Source organism: Balaenoptera acutorostrata, chromosome 1 (genome assembly GCF_949987535.1).
Source record: "Balaenoptera acutorostrata chromosome 1, mBalAcu1.1, whole genome shotgun sequence".
Classification (NCBI taxonomy): domain Eukaryota; kingdom Metazoa; phylum Chordata; class Mammalia; order Artiodactyla; family Balaenopteridae; genus Balaenoptera; species Balaenoptera acutorostrata.
Genome location: NC_080064.1, coordinates 99,554,636 through 99,571,939, shown reverse-complemented (window position 1 = coordinate 99,571,939; position 17,304 = coordinate 99,554,636). Strand labels below are relative to the sequence as shown.

The 17,304-nt window shown below is 41.4% G+C and overlaps 1 long non-coding RNA gene across 2 annotated transcripts in view; it reads left to right on the top strand.

Moving 5' to 3' along the window:
• LOC103016470 (uncharacterized) overlaps positions 1 to 15,350 on the top strand; it is a 153,208-nt gene extending 137,858 nt beyond the window's left edge. For both annotated transcript variants that reach the window (XR_009006736.1, XR_009006738.1), the window contains 5 exons: positions 3,847 to 4,088; positions 7,953 to 8,093; positions 8,810 to 9,070; positions 11,012 to 11,219; positions 13,719 to 15,350. This is a non-coding gene — a long non-coding RNA (uncharacterized LOC103016470). The remainder of the gene's footprint in view (positions 1 to 3,846; positions 4,089 to 7,952; positions 8,094 to 8,809; positions 9,071 to 11,011; positions 11,220 to 13,718) is intronic.
• The last annotated feature ends 1,954 nt before the right edge of the window (positions 15,351 to 17,304 follow it).

The window sequence follows — 17,304 nt, the reverse complement described above, 5'->3', positions numbered from 1 at the left end:
TGCCCCAGAGGAACTGTGTAAAGGGGGCTGCCCTGCAGGAGCTACAGTGGTGGATGGTTAGAGCCAGAGACGGCCCTGAAGCAGGCAGGGCGTGGGGAAGAGGTGCCCCATCTTTCTCTCCTCCCTCCCTCTGAACTCTGCCAGTGCCTCCCATTGGCAACCCCTACTGGAAGCAGCAAGGGACCCTGGATGACACAGTCTCCTGGGGTTAGTCAGCCTTCTGGGGCACAGAAGAGTGGAGAAGGGATGGGGAACGTATGCAGCTGTAATGTAAGCAGAGCACGGCCCTTCCTGTCCCTGCTGCCCACCCCCGCTGGCAAGGGGCCTTAGCTTCTCCTCTGCAGCATGTGATTCTGGTGCCCATGGGAGCAGTCAGAGCCTGGGGCTCAGCCTGATGTGGGGGGAATCAATCTCTCTCCCTCCCCCTCCCCCCTCCCTCCCGCTCCCTCCTCCCTTCTCTCCTCTCTTTCCCAATTTATGCTCCAAATTTTAGAGGCCCCAGGTTCTAGGCACCTGGCACTTCTTCTTTCTTTTCCTTCCCAGCCTTTCCATCCATCCTACTAACCCACTGGAAGAATTTTAGCAGCTGGGCCAGCCCGGAGCCGGTGGTTGAGCCTGGGTGGGAGCGGCTGCAAGCCAGGGTGTGTGTCTGGGGGGTGGCTGTGTGACCTCCTTGGTCAGGCTCTGCCGCTCAGCCTCCCACTCCCCCAAACCGAGGCCACAAACCTTCTCTGGGGGGCACACAGCCACCAGTGCTGCACAGTGCCAGGCCTCCTGGCCCCTCCTCTCCCCTGTGAGCAGGAAGAAAACAGGCAGTCCTATTTGTCTACAGATTTTGCTCAAGGAGATTTTTCTGAGGCCAGGGTGGGGTTAGAGTAGGCCAACAGCCTAGATGGCTCTGCAGCCTGGGAAGAAGTTGAGCAAAAACCCATTTTCCAATGGCCAGCTCAGTGATGTTTCAATTGCTTCATTCATTTACTTAGTAAATGTTTTGGGGCCACCTACTATGTGCCTGGCACTGTGCTAAGATGGCTATTGCTTGTGACCAGTGTGCTGGAAGATATACCCAGCAACCCTCCCTTTGAGGAATTATGGCTTTCCCATCCCATGGGGTCCTAAGGGGGCTGTCAATCACAATGTCCTGCTTCCCAACATTGGCACGTGACCCAGCCGACCAATCAGAGTACCCCATCTGCCTTGTGCAGCGATTTACCTAGATGTGGGTGTGAAACCCTACAAGTTATCAGTGGATTTTTCCCCGATTGTCCCCTCCCCACCTCCAAACCTGCTTTTCTTAGCCTTTTCTATCTCAGTTAATGACAATTCCATCATTCCTTGTTGCTCAGGCAAGAAATCTTGGAGTCATTCTTGACACTTTTCTTTCTGTCAGTTCACATATGATTCATCGGGAAGTCATGTTGGCTCCATTTCAAACTTTGTCCCGAATCTTATCACTAACTCCACTCTAGTCGAAGCCACCAGCATCTCTCTCCCATGTTATCACAATAGTCTCCTAATTGGTCTCCTCGTTTCAATTCATGCCTCCTATAGTCTGTTCTCAACACAGCAGCCAGAATGAGCCTTTTAAAATGTAAGTCGGATTATGTCATTTCTCTGCCCCAAAACTTTCAGTGACAACCTATTTCTTTCTCTGTAAAACCGTATATAAAATGTCCCCCACAACACTTGCATGACAATCCATTTCTCTCTCTCTCTACAAGGTTGTACATAAAATGTCCCTTCCCTCCGTAATTTCTCTGACCTTATTTCCTCTATTTCCGCCTTTCTCACGCTGCTCTAGTCACACTGGTCTCTCTTCTGTCATGCATCATGTCAGGCACACTCCCACCTCAGGGCCTTTGCGCAGGCTGTTTCCTTTGCCTGACATGCTCTTCCTTCAGATACCCATCTTGTTCACGCTCTTGCCTCCTTCAGCTCTCTGCTCAAGTGCCACTTTCTCAGTGAGGCCTTCTCTGCCCCTACTTCCAATTTAATAACATACTGCCTGGCACTCCTATCCCCCTTCTGTTGTATTTTCTCTGCAATCATCACCATGTAACATACTATTTACTTCACCTACTTATCTTGTTTTTTATTTGTTCCCCATCCTGCCTCCAAGAGAGTGTCTATTCCATAGGGCATGAGATTTACATTTGTTTTGTTTATGGCTGTGTCCCTGAGCCTGACCATATAGGTGCTCCCTACATCCTTGTTGAATGAATATATGGACTTAGTGTATTGGCCTTGGGAGAGGGGCCTGCCCCCGTTCTGCATGATTGGCCCTCAGCATGCAGGCTTGGGTTGTTCTCTCTCCCACCTCGTGGAGAAAACCTCCCTGAGAGTATGGCCTACAGACAGAAGGGACAGAGACGGAGACCCCAAGTCCTGAGGACACTGAGTCCCTGGATACAGCCACGTCTCCACTGGGCCCAGTCCATTCCCCCCACTGGGCTTCCCAGTGGACCTCCTCTTTGGCTGAGCTGGCTTGAGATATGATTGATCACTTGCAACAGAATGAACCCTAGACAAGAAAGCCTGGCACCTGGAGACTGTGCTGATTTGGCTGAGTACTAGCGTCAGGCGCTTGGAAGGGGAGGCTAGTCTTAGAGGTGAGGGCTGGCATCGATCTGCTGAGTTCACCCCGGATAGGCAGGGCAGAGTATTCCTGCTAGGAGAGAAAGCCCTCTGAGAGCAGGAGCTGAATTTTCCCAGCTCTGCCCTTTGCAAATCTGCTGAAGGCAGACCTCCTCCACCTAGGATTCAGGGACACACGGGAAAGAAAATTAAGACTGATAGTCCCCACCGTATTCCAGCCCCTTTGGCTTTCTTACTATGAGTGGCAGCAGGAAGCGGTGCCCTGGGCTCTTGAAAGATCTTTAATCATGGTGTCTGAAAACCTAGGCCAGAATCTTGGCTCTGCCATTTACCTTGGGCAAGTCACCAAGTCCCCTTGGCCTCAGTTTCCTCATCTGTAAAGTGAACAGTTTGAAATAAATTATTCCCAAATTTCCTTTCAGCATGATGTTCAGTGGAGGGAGTAGTACGTTATGGTTAAATATGCAGGCTCTGGGGTCACACTGCCTGAGGGCAGTTCTATACTACTTACTGCATGCCTGACCTCTGAGCCTCAGTTTGCTCAGATTAAAATGGGATTCATAAGGAATTCCCTGGCAGTCCAGGGGTTAGGACTTGGTGTTTTCACTGCTGGGGCCTGGGTTCAATCCCCGATTGGGGAATTAAGATCCTGCATGCCTCGTGGTGTGGCCAAAAAAAAAAAAAAAAATTCATAATAGTACCTACCTCATGGGAGTGGTTGTAAGAATTAAATTATTAGAACACATAGAGGGCTCAGAATTGTGTTGGGCACATAGTAAGTCCTCAAAAATATTAGCTATTATATTATTATTCTTTGCTATTACTATTATTGAGAGGATTTTTCCCGGATCCTGGAGTGCTTTCTGCTCCCATCTCTAAGAGTGACCCTCTTCAAAGGCAGGGCTCTCCCCCAGGGCTCGCAGCCACCTGTTTGTACCTGAATAATGACCACTCTCTCCCTCTCCTTGCGCAGAGTGGAGGCAGCACCAAGATGGCCCCAAGGCCAGGAGACAGCTTCCCCTTCTCCTGCTGAAAGCTGGGGCTGGTATCACTCACTTAATCTGGAGAATTTCCATAGCACTTTTAGCATATTTTGCTTGGGTTAGCTTATTTATACCAACCATACGTCTTACCACTGTCATAAATTTTTATTCTTATGGACATGTCTAAACTTATGGGTTGAAATAACATAATTTACATGCTGTTTAGTATGCAGATTGTGTTAATCCACTTCTATAAATCCACCACCAGGCCTGTGCAGCCACCCTCTCCCCCCAGGACCTCAAGCTGATTTGAATATCACATTCTATTGTGTGGAGGTGCAATGTGAGGTTCTTGGGTCAAGAGCAGCTCCTGGACACTGAGCACTGGGCTGACTGTCTGTGCCTGCAGCCCAGGGCGTGGCGCACAGCTTCCCCCAGCAGAGGCCTTCTTCCCCGCTTGTCGCTCCCACAGACCCTCCAGCTGAAGATTGAGAAGCCACTAGGAAGCAGGTGAGCTCTCTTCTGTCTTAGGCTGCGTCCTGAGATAAGGATGTCAGTGCACGAGTCCAGGGAGTGGGAAGCACAGGTGGGTACAGAAGGGAAGGAAGCAGAGGCAAGGTGTTAGTGAACAGGTGACCCGCTGTGGGCAAGCGGGCTCAGTGCTCTGGGAGATGGTTGTAAAGAGGCCTCAGACTTGTCCCCCCCGAAGGCGGAGGGAGCTGGGGTGCTGATTCCCTGGCTCCCTGCTGGCATCGGCTAAGGCCGGCTCCTAGAGGCAACAATGCCCCACGTGCAGGCCAGAGAGGACTTCGGGTGAGGGCAGCAGCACTCACAGAAGGACATCACTGACTTTCACCTGAATAAAGAATGCTGAGGGGATATGGGTTGGGTGCTTTGTTCACAGCCTCTCTTTGCTGTTTTCAGTCCTGGTTCTGTCACCTTGGTCTCACCTCCCTTACATTCCCTCAGGGAGGCCTTTCCTAATGGCCTGCTGGGAACAACACCCTCTCATGTTCTATTCCCTTCCCCTATTTTTCTTCCTTATCGCACTTATCGCTACCTAATATATTATGTATCTGGGTGTTTTTCTTGTCTGAATCATTTCAGTGCGGGAAAAGGCAGTAGACAAACAAATATTTAATATATCAGGCAGTCATGAGTACAACAGAGAAAATTCAAGCAGAGGAAGAAGACTTAGGAACGTCATATGGGGACGGGTTGCAATTTTATCTGGGGGGTTGTGTGTATCAAGGTGGTCCTCTTCTATGAGATGTCGTGGAGCTGAGGTAGACCTTTAGGAAGTAAAGGAGTGAGTCATGTGGGAGAGCTTTCCAGGCAGAAGAAACAGCAGGTACAAAGATCCTGAGGCTGAAGGATGTTTGGCTTCTTTGAGGCCAACATTGTGGGAGCGCAGTGCTTGAAGGGGAGAGGAAGAAGGTGCGGTCAGACAGGTAATGGGGAAGTCTGACAGACTTGTAGGTCTAGATTAGGACTTGGAATTTTACCCTGTGTATTAGGGTTCTCCAGAACCAATGAGATATTTGTTTGCTTATTATAAGAAATTAGCTCATACTATTATGGAGGATGAGAAGTCCCAAGATCTGCTGTTAGCAACTTGGAGACCCAGGTGTAGGTTCAAGACTGTGAGGTCACAGGCTCGAGACCCAGGAAGAACCAATGTTTCAGTTCAGGCTGGAGTTCCCTCGGCCTTTTTGTTCTATTCAGGCCTTTAAGGGATTGGATGAGGCCCGACAACAGTAGAGAGGGAAATCTCATTTACTTAGTCTACTGATTCAAATGTTAATCTCATCCAGAAACACCCCAAACAGATACAACAAAAATAATGTTTGACTGAATGTCCTGTCTCTCTGTGGCTCAGTGAAGTTGACCCAAAATTAACCATCACACTCCAGGTGAGATGGGGAGACATTGAAAGTTTTAGTCTGATATAACAGACTTATGTTTTTAAAAGATCCTCTGGCTGCTATGTGGAGAAAAGTCTGCAAAAGGCAAAAGTGAATTAGAGAGACTATTTCAGAGGCTATTGCAATAATCTAGGCAAGAGATGGTGGTAACTTGGACCAGGATGATACTGGGTGGAGGTGGTGAGAAATGGTTAGATTCTGGATATATTTTGAAGGGAATACCCATGGCACTCACTGACTCACTGATAGGTTGGAATGTGGGATGTGACAGGAGAGGCACCAGAATGATCCCAAGGTCCTGGGCCTGAGCAATCAGAAGGTAGGAATTTCCATTAATTGAGTGGAGGATGACTACTGGAACAGCTGGTTTGATCAGGATAAATTAGGTGTTAGTATCTGGACATGCCAAGTTCAGAATGTCTATTTACATCTAGGCAGAAATGTAGAATAGGCCATTGGATATATTTGACTGGAATTCTGGGGTAAAATTTTGTTCAGTTTGGTACTCAAAAAATACTCGTTGACTGAATGACTGTATGACTGATCAGGTTTCTCCCATGAGCCTCTAACAGCCCTCTGTATATCACGAATTTCCATGGCCTACAGAGACCACCCCCAGCAGGGGACAGCGAAGTCTCTGCTCTGGAACAAAAACCCATCAAGCTGCTGGCCATCATGCTCTTGCTAATTCTCTGTCCTGATAGAATCTGTGATTCTCATGGGCATTGCAATCACCTGAAGACCTTTTAAACATTCCGTTACTCCACTCCCTGATTCTGATTCATTTGATCTGGGTAGGCCTGTGCATTGGTAGTTTTAAAAGATCCTCACATGATTCAAAAGCATATCCAGAAGTAGAGAACTATTATTCTATGCTCCACCTTAACTGTTTGCTGGGGCTTAAAAAAAAAGTCAGCTCTTTTGTCAAAGCCCCAAGGAATACACTGAAATCATAGGCAGAAATGTTTGAAAAATACCAGCAATTAGAAGAAGAAAAGCTCTATGTAAAAAGATATTTGGCATAATATTATATTTAATAGTTGTAATTTAGAAACAACAAAATGGAATACTATGCAGCCAGAATAGATGATTTTGTAGACAGTATAGTAACTTGGAAAAATGCTTATGAGAAATGGTTAAGTAAAAAAAGCAGAATGTCAAATTGTGTCTACATTACGAGTGCAACTATGTAAAATTATGCACGCATATAAATAAAGCACTGTACAGGAACAAAGAAAAATGAAAGCAGTTGTTTCGCTAGTTTAATAGGATAGTGGAGGTTGCTTCTTTCTCTTTTGAATTATTTCTTTATTGTTGCAGTAAGTAACAGAAATAAAGAAATGGCAATGTTGCTCCAAGCACACAGCCAGATTCCCTGCCTCCAGAGAGAGGCTTTTTTAGAGCCTAAAAGTCCTTAGGCTTTTTTCCCTTACCTTCTCTGTGACACTGGGATCAACTTCGGGCCTCGTTGGAGAATCTCTTCTTTGCCTATTAAATGCCTAATGTATGCCAGCACAATGCTATTACTGGGGCCAGGGGATGCATAAATCAATCATTGCTCTGCGAGAGCTCACTATGAAGAGGGAGAGATTAACATATAAGCAAACGTTACAATAATTGTAAGACAATGCCATGAGCATGATAATAGGGCTATGAACAAAATTCTGTGTAAGCTCAGATAAATTTGCTCCAAGGGAATCTGGGAAGGTAGAAAAGAGGATGTGACATTTGATCTTGGTCTTGAAGGATAAGTAAGAGCTCGCCAGGTAGAAAATGGATGGGTGTAGGATGGGGTGGGGAGGAACTGGCATTCCAAACAGAGAGTATAAGAGCAAAGAGTTATAAAGGGCATGGAGTGCTTAGAAAATAGTTAGATTAGGATGGAATATATTCATTTATTAATTTACTCAGCAAGTGACTTTTGTGTCTCAGAAATTGGGCTAGATATTGGGGAGACCAAGAATTAACCTTGTCTATGCCTTAAATACTGATCATAATAATAGCAGATATTTTTTGAGTGTTTAATATTCATTAACTCATGTATTCCTCCTAAGAGTTGCATTTCCATTTACAAATGATGAAATTGCAAATTAGAGTTTCAAGGACACACATTTACCATGCAGTGGAGCTCCTGGAGCTTACAATCCAGTGGAGGAAACAGACAAGGAGACAAATGATCACAAAGTGCTAAGTCTATGATGGAGGTCAAGGTAGAGTTTTTGCAGAAGGTGACTTAAGCTGAGTCCTGGCAGAGGAGTAAGCATTAGATGTGGAAAGCGTAGGTGTGAGGTAGAAAGAGAGGGGCTCTATGGTGATGATGGATGATAGAACTGGTGAGATTGGTTGACGCCAGTTCATGAAAAGTCCTTGAATGTCCTGCTAGAGAGTTGAGACTTTATTCTATAAGCAATGGTGAATTAACAAGGCCTTTTTCTCCTTTTAATCTGAGACTGAGTCACTTGGGCAATGATTCAGCCACACCAACCGTGAACTCTCAATGACTTGGGCTAATGAAGAGAAGAATGGCATGGATAATCTAAAAATAATGGATGATGGGAAAGGAATTCAGCCTGCTCGTGGAGTGTGCCAGGTCATGATTTGCTACAGTGGAGGAGCAGCCTATATGCTTCATTCATTAAAGATTATACTCTGGCTGATGTCAAATCTGCTGTTTTTGAGAGCACCTGTGGCCATCATGCCAGTTTCAGTATCACAGGGGGCTGGGGAAAGAAACTCCCCTCTGGCCAAGAGTAGCAGAATAAAAATGTAACTGAGTCCCAGATATGCTAGGGTTTTCCACCACCATATCTCTAAGACATCAACAGGACCTGGAAAGGTGGCAGTGAGCTTGCTGTCCCCTCAGGGGCTGAGGTTGCTAGGATGGCTGGAGCAGAGAAAAACTTGAAGGTTTTAGGAAAGCTTTGGCTTCAGAATGCAGGGTGCAGAGTGATTAACACTGAGAGTTGCACAGAGCAGCCCATTGAAAAAGCTATAAAAATTGGAGCAGCACAGGAAACGTTGACCCTATAGACCACGTGCCTGCAGAGAGGATTTCTTTTCACATTTCTATTGTGATAATGCGGAGACATTCTGTGAGTAGAATCCATGGGGCCATCAAGTCTATGTTCAGGTGGCTGTAAGGGAAGGGGTTTTGACCCTGCTCTAAGAAAGCTTTCTTGGGGCTCAGGCAGAGAGCACATTACTGTTAGAACCCTCAGTAGTTAAGAGAAAGTTCTTGGTTGAATTGGGAAAGGGACCTATAAATAACTGTAATATCCTGAACTACCTGTGCTCCCTTCTGTACAGGATACAGTCCTGGATACAGAGCCCCAGGACACTTGATGTCAAGACCCAGCTCTGCCGCTAACTTGGGCAAGTCACATCATCTCTTTACACCTGTTTCCTTCGCTGTGAAATGAGAGGGTTAGACCGGATGATATCTAAACCTCCTCCAGCCTCAACTGTCTCCCACTTGTGGATGCCATTTTATGGATAGAGAAATCAAAGACTTGATAAAGACTGCAAAAGTGCAAATTTGCTCATAACACAGAAAGTTTCAGAGAGCTGGTCAGTACCAACGTTTGTTGGAGTGGTCTGCCCTGGGTGCAAGGAATAATGAGGTGCATTGTCTGTGGAGAATTTTAAAACAATAATGAAACCAAGGAAAAGTCAGTCTGCTTTTTATTATCACCATGCATTGATAATTCCAAGTGATGTCAGTGATAAAATTCTCCTCCTCACCTGGGCAGACCACTCCCACCATGTCCCCTCCTTGGTATGCCACTGTTTATCTGTACAATTCTTTTTCTATTCAGTGCTCTTTCAATTCCTCTGATTGCATAGGGAGAGAATCTCTCCAAGGTGTTAACTCTTTCACTACCAGCTCTTAGTATTGATTTGTTGTCCAATAAAGAAGAGTGAGGCGTTACTTTGAGTCGTTTTTTAGCAAGGAGGGGGTGCTACAGCTGTGGACTGGAGTGTCACCAAGGAAACAGGGACAATAAAAATAGAGAGACCAGAACAAGGAGTGAGGTGGGTGGGTGGCTTAAGAAGTCAAGTCCTGAGCACATGGCCTGTGGACAAGGTGGGGACAGCTCGCTGAAAGCCCAGGTCAGGCTGGATGTGTGGTACTTGAGAACAAAGCCCACCTGCATTTCAGTTCTGATTTCTCAGATCCCGGCACTTTGATCCTTTCCTGAGGCTTCTCCTGGCTGCACCTCAGATCGATTTCTTAGACATGATCTGCTCCGCACGCTTCAAGTCACATCACCCACCATCCTTCTTTGGATTGGTGTCCCCCCTGACCTGTACTGGATGTCTAGAATAAGAAGGGACTTTGCCACCCTTCTGGGGACTTGCGTATCCTGTATGACGCCTCCCTTCTGCAGGCTTGGTCCCTTGGTGCCAAAACTTCTGCATGACGGCACTGCTTCAGGGTGTGTCCACACTGTCCCAGGAGCCATTCTTTTTTTTTTTTTAAATTTTTTAAATTGAAGTATTGTTGACTTACAATGTTGTATTATTTTTAGGTATACAGCAAAGTGATTCAGCATTTAAAGTGGCAGCTAGATGTCATAAATTGTTTTTTAAATTATGATTATCTTATGATTCTAAAACAGTATATATTTAATACACACAAGTGGCTTTAAAGTAGTAGTAAAATGTGTTACAAAATAGAGTATTACCAATCCTTCCGAAGTCTCGCTGTGTGCCCCTCCTGGTTCACATTCTTCTCCTTTCTTCAGAGGTGACTCCAACCTGAATTTTATCACTATTGCATGTATTCCCAAGCAATATATTGTTTAATTTCACCTGTTTTAAATATTGTACCAGTTTGGAATCATTCTCTTTGTAATTTTCTGTGAATTGCTTTTTTCTTTTTCTTTCTTTTTTTATATTTTGAAAATGCTTTTTTAGTTAAACATTATATTGCTGGGCTGCATCTTGTTGATGTGTTCTAGAATTCATGTTCATAGTCATTTAATATTCCATTGTATGAATATATCACGGGCTACTTATTCATTTTCCTAATTGAACTTTTGGGAGTATTTCCATTATTTTCCTTTTTTGCTATTACAAACAATGCTTACGTGAACATTCTTGTACCTTCTCCTGTGTGTATGGGCAAGTTTCTCTATGATAAATCCCACAGTGTGTGTATTGCTGGGTCATAGAGGGATGTATATCATTGACTTTACTAGAAAAAGTTTTCCAGAATGGTTGTACCAATGTACACTCCCCACCGCTATTCACATACTAACCAACACTTATAATTTCAGAACTTTTATTTTTTACACCCTGGTGGGTGTGAAACATCTCATTACGGCTTTTACTTGTATTTCCTGGATTTGCCACCTTCACCCCCATTCTTCCAGTCTTCTCCATATGCATGGCCTGGGAAACAGAGGTTACCATTGAATTTAAAGTTAATATCATGTGAGTTTCTAAATAACCTTTGTAACTGAAAGAATGAAAACTAACTATATAATTCTCTCTTCTTTGTTATAGGCAACTCTGGCTAACTTCAATGGGAAAGGAATTTTGGGGTGGAATATCAAAATAAACACAGTACTTACAGGAAGGCTAGAAGACCAGGCTCAGGGAAAGAACCAGAAACCAGGAAGACCAACAGGAAGCACAGAAAGTTCACCTCCACAGGACCTGTCCGGTTATGAATCACCACTGTTTACATAGTGATGCCAGGGAACATACAAAGGTAATACTATTGAATGCTGCTGCCTTCAGCTGCGTGGTGTTCCAACAACTCAATTTCTTTTCTATTTTATGCCAGAGAATTTTGGCATATCAATTTCCTTTATTATAGACCACTGTAGAGTCCAGATTTCAGTCAATCCAGCAGATTGTTAGAGGCATTCCTAACTACTGAAGCTAATGCATTAAATACAGAATCACAGCTAAGTATACCAGTATTGATAAATTCTGCCTTATTCAAAGTTATATACCATCCTCCCTGGAATTCACTCCCATACATTTTTCCTGGGTTTCCAATAATATAAATGAACAGAAACATGCCAGTCTTTTGGTATGTACAAGCTATATAGCCTCTTGTTTGAGACTTTTACTGAGGTGTGATTATAGTTATGAATCTGGAAACAATTATAAGAATACTGAATACAAGAATAAGAATCCCTTGGAAGACAACTTCCTCAGGTGAGGTTATTATAAGGGCTGGCTGGTCTCCCTGGGCAAGGCAGAAGTAACTGTTTTTGTTAGCAAGGGCGGCTTAGGGGTAGGAGTGGTTTAGTTTCTTAGATTCTTCCAAGTCCACCAAAATGTTTCCATTCAAAGTCTCAAGTTCTACTCCTTCATAGTGAAGTCCTAATTTTCACATAGGAGAATTGGTGAAGCTAGGAATTAAACTTGTATTGGAATTCTGCAACACATACACTGACATTTGGAATTTTATTTTCAGCCATATCTGCTCTGTGGCTACAAGAATTTAGAGAAAATTTTAGCAGTGCCATAGACATTCTCTTGTTCTCTTTCAGCTTTATGCTGGAAGTTTAAATCTTTAAATTTACCATTTTCTCTGTGTAAACTCTCCAGTGTGGACAGAAATAGCTATCCTACCTCAGTCTCTATAAGTCATCATCACTGTCATAACTGTCAAGTGCAGCCTCCTGGCCTTCAGAAGCCTGCATGTTAATAAGCACTGCGTTCCAAACAACCATGGGTGATCATCTGAGAACTTGTAATGGCACTACAAGACATGGATTTAGAGTATCCCATTTTCCACTTGGAAGAGATTATTACTGCACTTAAACTCAAACAGGCCAGCAACTCAATTCCAGAACCACATTACTGAAGTTCTCTTTCTAGGAGCATTCCTGATATTGTACTGTATCTATCAGGGTCTTGTCAGAAATAAAGAAACCACTCTAGGTATTTTGAATAAAGAGAATTTAATATAGGGAATTGGTTGTACATTTGTCAAAGGTGCAAAAGGAAAAGTAGAGGTCCTGGAGGAGTAAAGAGGAAGAAGGGGTGATACCTACGGATTAGAAGCTGCTAAGGTCCCTGAGTTGAAACCCATTACAGCACCTGCTGCAGTGCTGTTGGAGAAGCTATCTCATTTGGTTCTGGATCCATTAAAAGGTGCTGTCTTGACCAGGATTAGAACTAGAAAAAAAGATGGTGCTTTGGCCTAGGCTTCAGGAGTTAAAAATCTCCCTACATTTGCTGTCCCTACAACAACCAACAACTGCCACACTGTTGGAGACCAAAGCGAGAAACTTCTAGCTTCGTCCTTTCTGATTTTCCAACAGTAACTTTAGATTCCCAGTAGCAGACTCTAAAAGAAAGCCAGCTGGCAATGGAAGCTGGGAAATATGGTTTGCAGACTTCAAGCACCAGCAGTATAGAGAACAGTATAAGAGGGCAAACATGGGGTTGAGAAAGATGAGTAAATCAATGGCACATATGGTCATGAGGGAGACTGGCCTGTAATTTTCATTCTTATGCTAAATTTGTTAGTTTCTTTTAAGCATTTTATTACTTATAATTTTGAAATGTACAAATTAGAATAATTTAATGAATTCTCATGCTTCTATCAACTAGTTGGCAATGATCAGCTCATAAGTCATCTTATTTCACTTATATACCCCACTAACCTCCCCCTTTATTTTGAAGCAAATCCCAAACATCAATCATATCTTTTAATAATACTTTAATAGCATCAAAATCCAGTAAGTATTTAGATATCTAACTTTCTCTCAATGCCCTCCCTCTCAACACTTTGTATGGGTCAGGATTCCAATTAAATCCATACATTACTACTAGTTGAAATGTCTTTAAGTTTCTTTTTAGTTTATATTTTCTCCTCCATTCTGCACCTCCACCCCCAGAAATTTATGTGTCTAAGGAGCTGGGTTGTTTGTCTTATAGAGTTCATCACAGTCTGAATTTTAATGATTGAATCCTCATGGTATAATTTAACATGTTCTTCTATCCTTATATTACCAGGAAATTGGTAGAAGGATATAGATTTGATTACATTTAGATTTTATATCTTTGGGAAGACTGTCATGGGTTTTAAAATTCATTATTATATTTTAAAATTTATCTTTTGCTTTATAACTGAATTGTATTGTGCCCAGAGAGCGCTGTCTATATGTATCAATTCTCTGAACATTTTGAGGCGTGCTTTATGGTCACATACACAGTAAATTTCCATCAGTGTCTAATGATTGTATAGCGCAGTGGTTAAGAATCTGCCTGCCAATGCAGAGGATGCGGGTTGAATCCCTGGTCCAGGAAGATCCCACATGCTGCGGAGCAACTAAGCCCATGCACCACAGCTACCAAGCCTGTGCTCTAGAGCCTGTGAGCCACAACTACTGAGCCTGCACACCACAACTACTGAAGCCCGTGCACCTAGAGCCCGTGCTCCACAACAAGAGAAGCCACCACAGTGAAAAGCCCGCGCACTGCAACGAAGAGTAGCCCCCGCTCGCTGCAACTAGAGAAAGCCTGTGTGCAGCAACGAAGACCCAACACAGCCAAAAATAAAAATAAATAAAATAAAATAAATTAAAAAAATAAAAGAATGCATGTTATCCAAATGTTGAGTGAAATATTTTATTAGGTATTTATTAGATGAAGCTTGTAAATTATGTTGTTTGCTGATTTTTGGCTGTTCTATCAATTTTTTGAGAAGATCATGTTAAAAATCTCTAATTATAATAATGAATTAGTAAATTCCTCCTTAAAACTCTTACAATATTTGCTTTATGTATTTTGAGCTATGTTTTCAGTGCCTACGAGATTAGATTTGTAATGCTTTCCTGGTGAATAAGACGTTATTATTATACAGCAACTCTACCTCCTTCTTCCATGTCCTTTTATATTTCAGTTACGTCTCTATTCAAAAGAATACAACTAGATTCTTAAAAAATTGGATATGATAGTCTTTGTTTATTCCATTTACATTTGGTGTGATGAATGATATATTTTAATTTACTTCTGCCTTCTAGTTTTGCTTCCTATTTGTTCAGCTTTTTAAAGATTTCTTTATCAGATTATGGAAATTCCTTTCTATTCTTAGTTTGCTATGAGTTTTTATCTTGAATTGAAGTTAAACTTTTTTTCAGGCTTTTCTTAAATCTACTGAGATGAGCCTATTATCTTCTTCATTAATCTGTTAATGTGGTGAATTGACAGATTGATTTTCCTATGTTAAGCCAGCTTTGCATTCTTGAAACAAACCCAACTTAGTCATGACTGTTCACTTTTAAAATTTATTTGTGCCTTCTTTTTCTCTCCCTTCTCTTGTTCAGAGGTTTATTAACTCTTTAAAAACAAAACAACAACTTTGGCTTAGTTTATTCTATTTTATGTTTTTATTCTATTTTATTAATTTTGGTTCAAACTTTTACTATTTCATTTGTTTTTCCATTCTTTGGGTTAATGTTAAAAAAAAGGATTTAAAAAAAATTTCTTGTGGTGGATATTTAACTCATTAATTTTCAACCTTTCTCGTTTTCTAAACTTCTTCGTAGTTGTTGCTTTAGCTGTATCTTGTAAATTTTGACACATGGTATTTTCACTACCATGAATATTAGAATATTTTCTGAATTTCTATTATAATTTTCTTCTTTGACCTACAGACTATTTAGAAGTATATTGCTTAATTTCTAAGCATAGTGATTTACCATGCTCGCTACTGATATCTAGCTTAATTGCACTGTGATCACAAGACATACTCTGTATTATTTTAATGTTTTGAAAAATTTGAAACTTAATTTACAGTCATTATATATTCTTGTGCTTTTGTAACTCTTCCATATGTGCTTTAAAAGATTCTGTATCATGCAGTTATTGAATATAGTGTTCTGGATATGTCAGCTAAGTCAAGTTTGTCAATCTTACTATTAAAATATTTTACAGCTTTACTGAATTTATTTGTTCAATCAATTATGGAGAGAGGAACACTAAAATATACCATTATGATATGATTTGTCTTCTTCTCTTGTAGTTTTGTGAATATTTGCATTCTGTATTTTGAGACTATATTGTTAGAAACACACAAATTTAGCATTATATATTTTTGGTAAATTGAACTTATCATTATTGAGTGCTGCTTCTTAATTTTTTATATCACTTTATATCTTAAAGTTTATTGATTGGTATTAATTTAACTACACTAATTTTTTGTTTTTTCAGCTTAATTGAGATATAATTGACATAAAGATTGTGTAGGTTTGAGGTGTACAATGTAATAATTTGATACACATATATATTGTGAAATGATTACCACAATAAGGTTAGTTATCACATCTATCACCTCACATTAAAATTTGTGTGTGTGTGTGGTGAGAACATACTCTATTAGCAACTTTCAGGTATGTAATTCAGTATTGTTAGCTATAGGCACCTTGCTGAACAGTAGATGTACCAATTTTTTAAATAGAGATTTCTTGAAGTATAACTTACAGTGAACTACCCATATTTAAAATATATAATTTGGTGTCATTATATTATATAAATATCCATGAAATCCTCACCACCATTAAGATAATTGATTTTTATATGCTCTTTGATTCTTTTTCTTTCTTGGTAATTTCTGTTGCTATGTCTTCAAGTTCATTAATCTTTTCTTCTTCAATGTCTAATCTGCTCTTAATCCCACCCAGTATATTTGCATCTCACACATTTCAATTTTCATTTCTAAACGTTCATTTGGGATCTTTTTTATAGCTCCATGTCCCTAATTAACTTTTTAAACATACAGAACACAATTATAATAACTATTTTAATGTCCTTGTTTGTTAATTCTAACATTTGTGTCAATTTGAATCAGTTTTGATTGATTAAATTTTCTCCTCACTATGGATTATATTTTTCTGCTTGTTTGTATGTCTGGTAATTTTTTTATTGGATGCCATACATTATGTATTTTACCTTTTTTGATGTTGGTTATTTTAGTATTTCTATAAATGTTCTTGAGCTTTTCTCTAGGATGCATTTAAATTACATGGAAACCAGTATTTTCAGAACTTGTGTTTATGATTTGTTAGGCGAGAACAGAGTGGTGCTCAGTCTAGGGCTAATTATTTTCCACTGTTGAGGAAAGACCCTTCTGTGTACTATATTCAGTTCCCCGTGAATCTTGAGGTTTTCCAGTCTGGATGGTGAGAACAGGCACTATTCTCAGCTGTATGTCATTGCTGGGTACTGTTGCCTCTGATCCTTTCAAGGTGATTCTTTTCCTGGCTTTGGGTAGTTTCCTCACTGTGTACACTGATAAGTACTCTTTTTAATGCTGGAGGAAGACCTTCTGCAGACCACTGGAGTTCTCTCTCTGTGTAGCTCTCTCTCTGCTGGCACTTTGTCCTGCTAACTCTCTCTGCATTGACCTACCTGCACTCCCAGTTTTATCTCCTATCCTCAGGGAGTCCCTTGGGTCTGCCTGCGTGCCCTTTCACTGTGCTGTGACCTGGAAACTCTCAAGTTATTATGCTTGGGCAATCATCTCCTTTGTTTTCCACCTTTCAGGGATTACTGTCTTTTGTTACATGATGTACAGTGCCTTGGCAATATTTTTTTCCATATAGTTTGTCAGTTTTTGGTTGTGTTAGCTAAGAGGGTAAATCTAGTCCCTGTTACTCCATCTTGGTTGGGAGTGAAAATCTACCAGCTTTATTTTGGCTGGTATTTCCCCCACTTTCAATCTTTCTGTATTCTTATGTTAGTTAGACTTTATTTCTTCCTCTAGTCTATAGTCTTTATATTTCTCTTTTAACTGGACAGTATAGCTTATTTACATTTAATGTTATTACTGA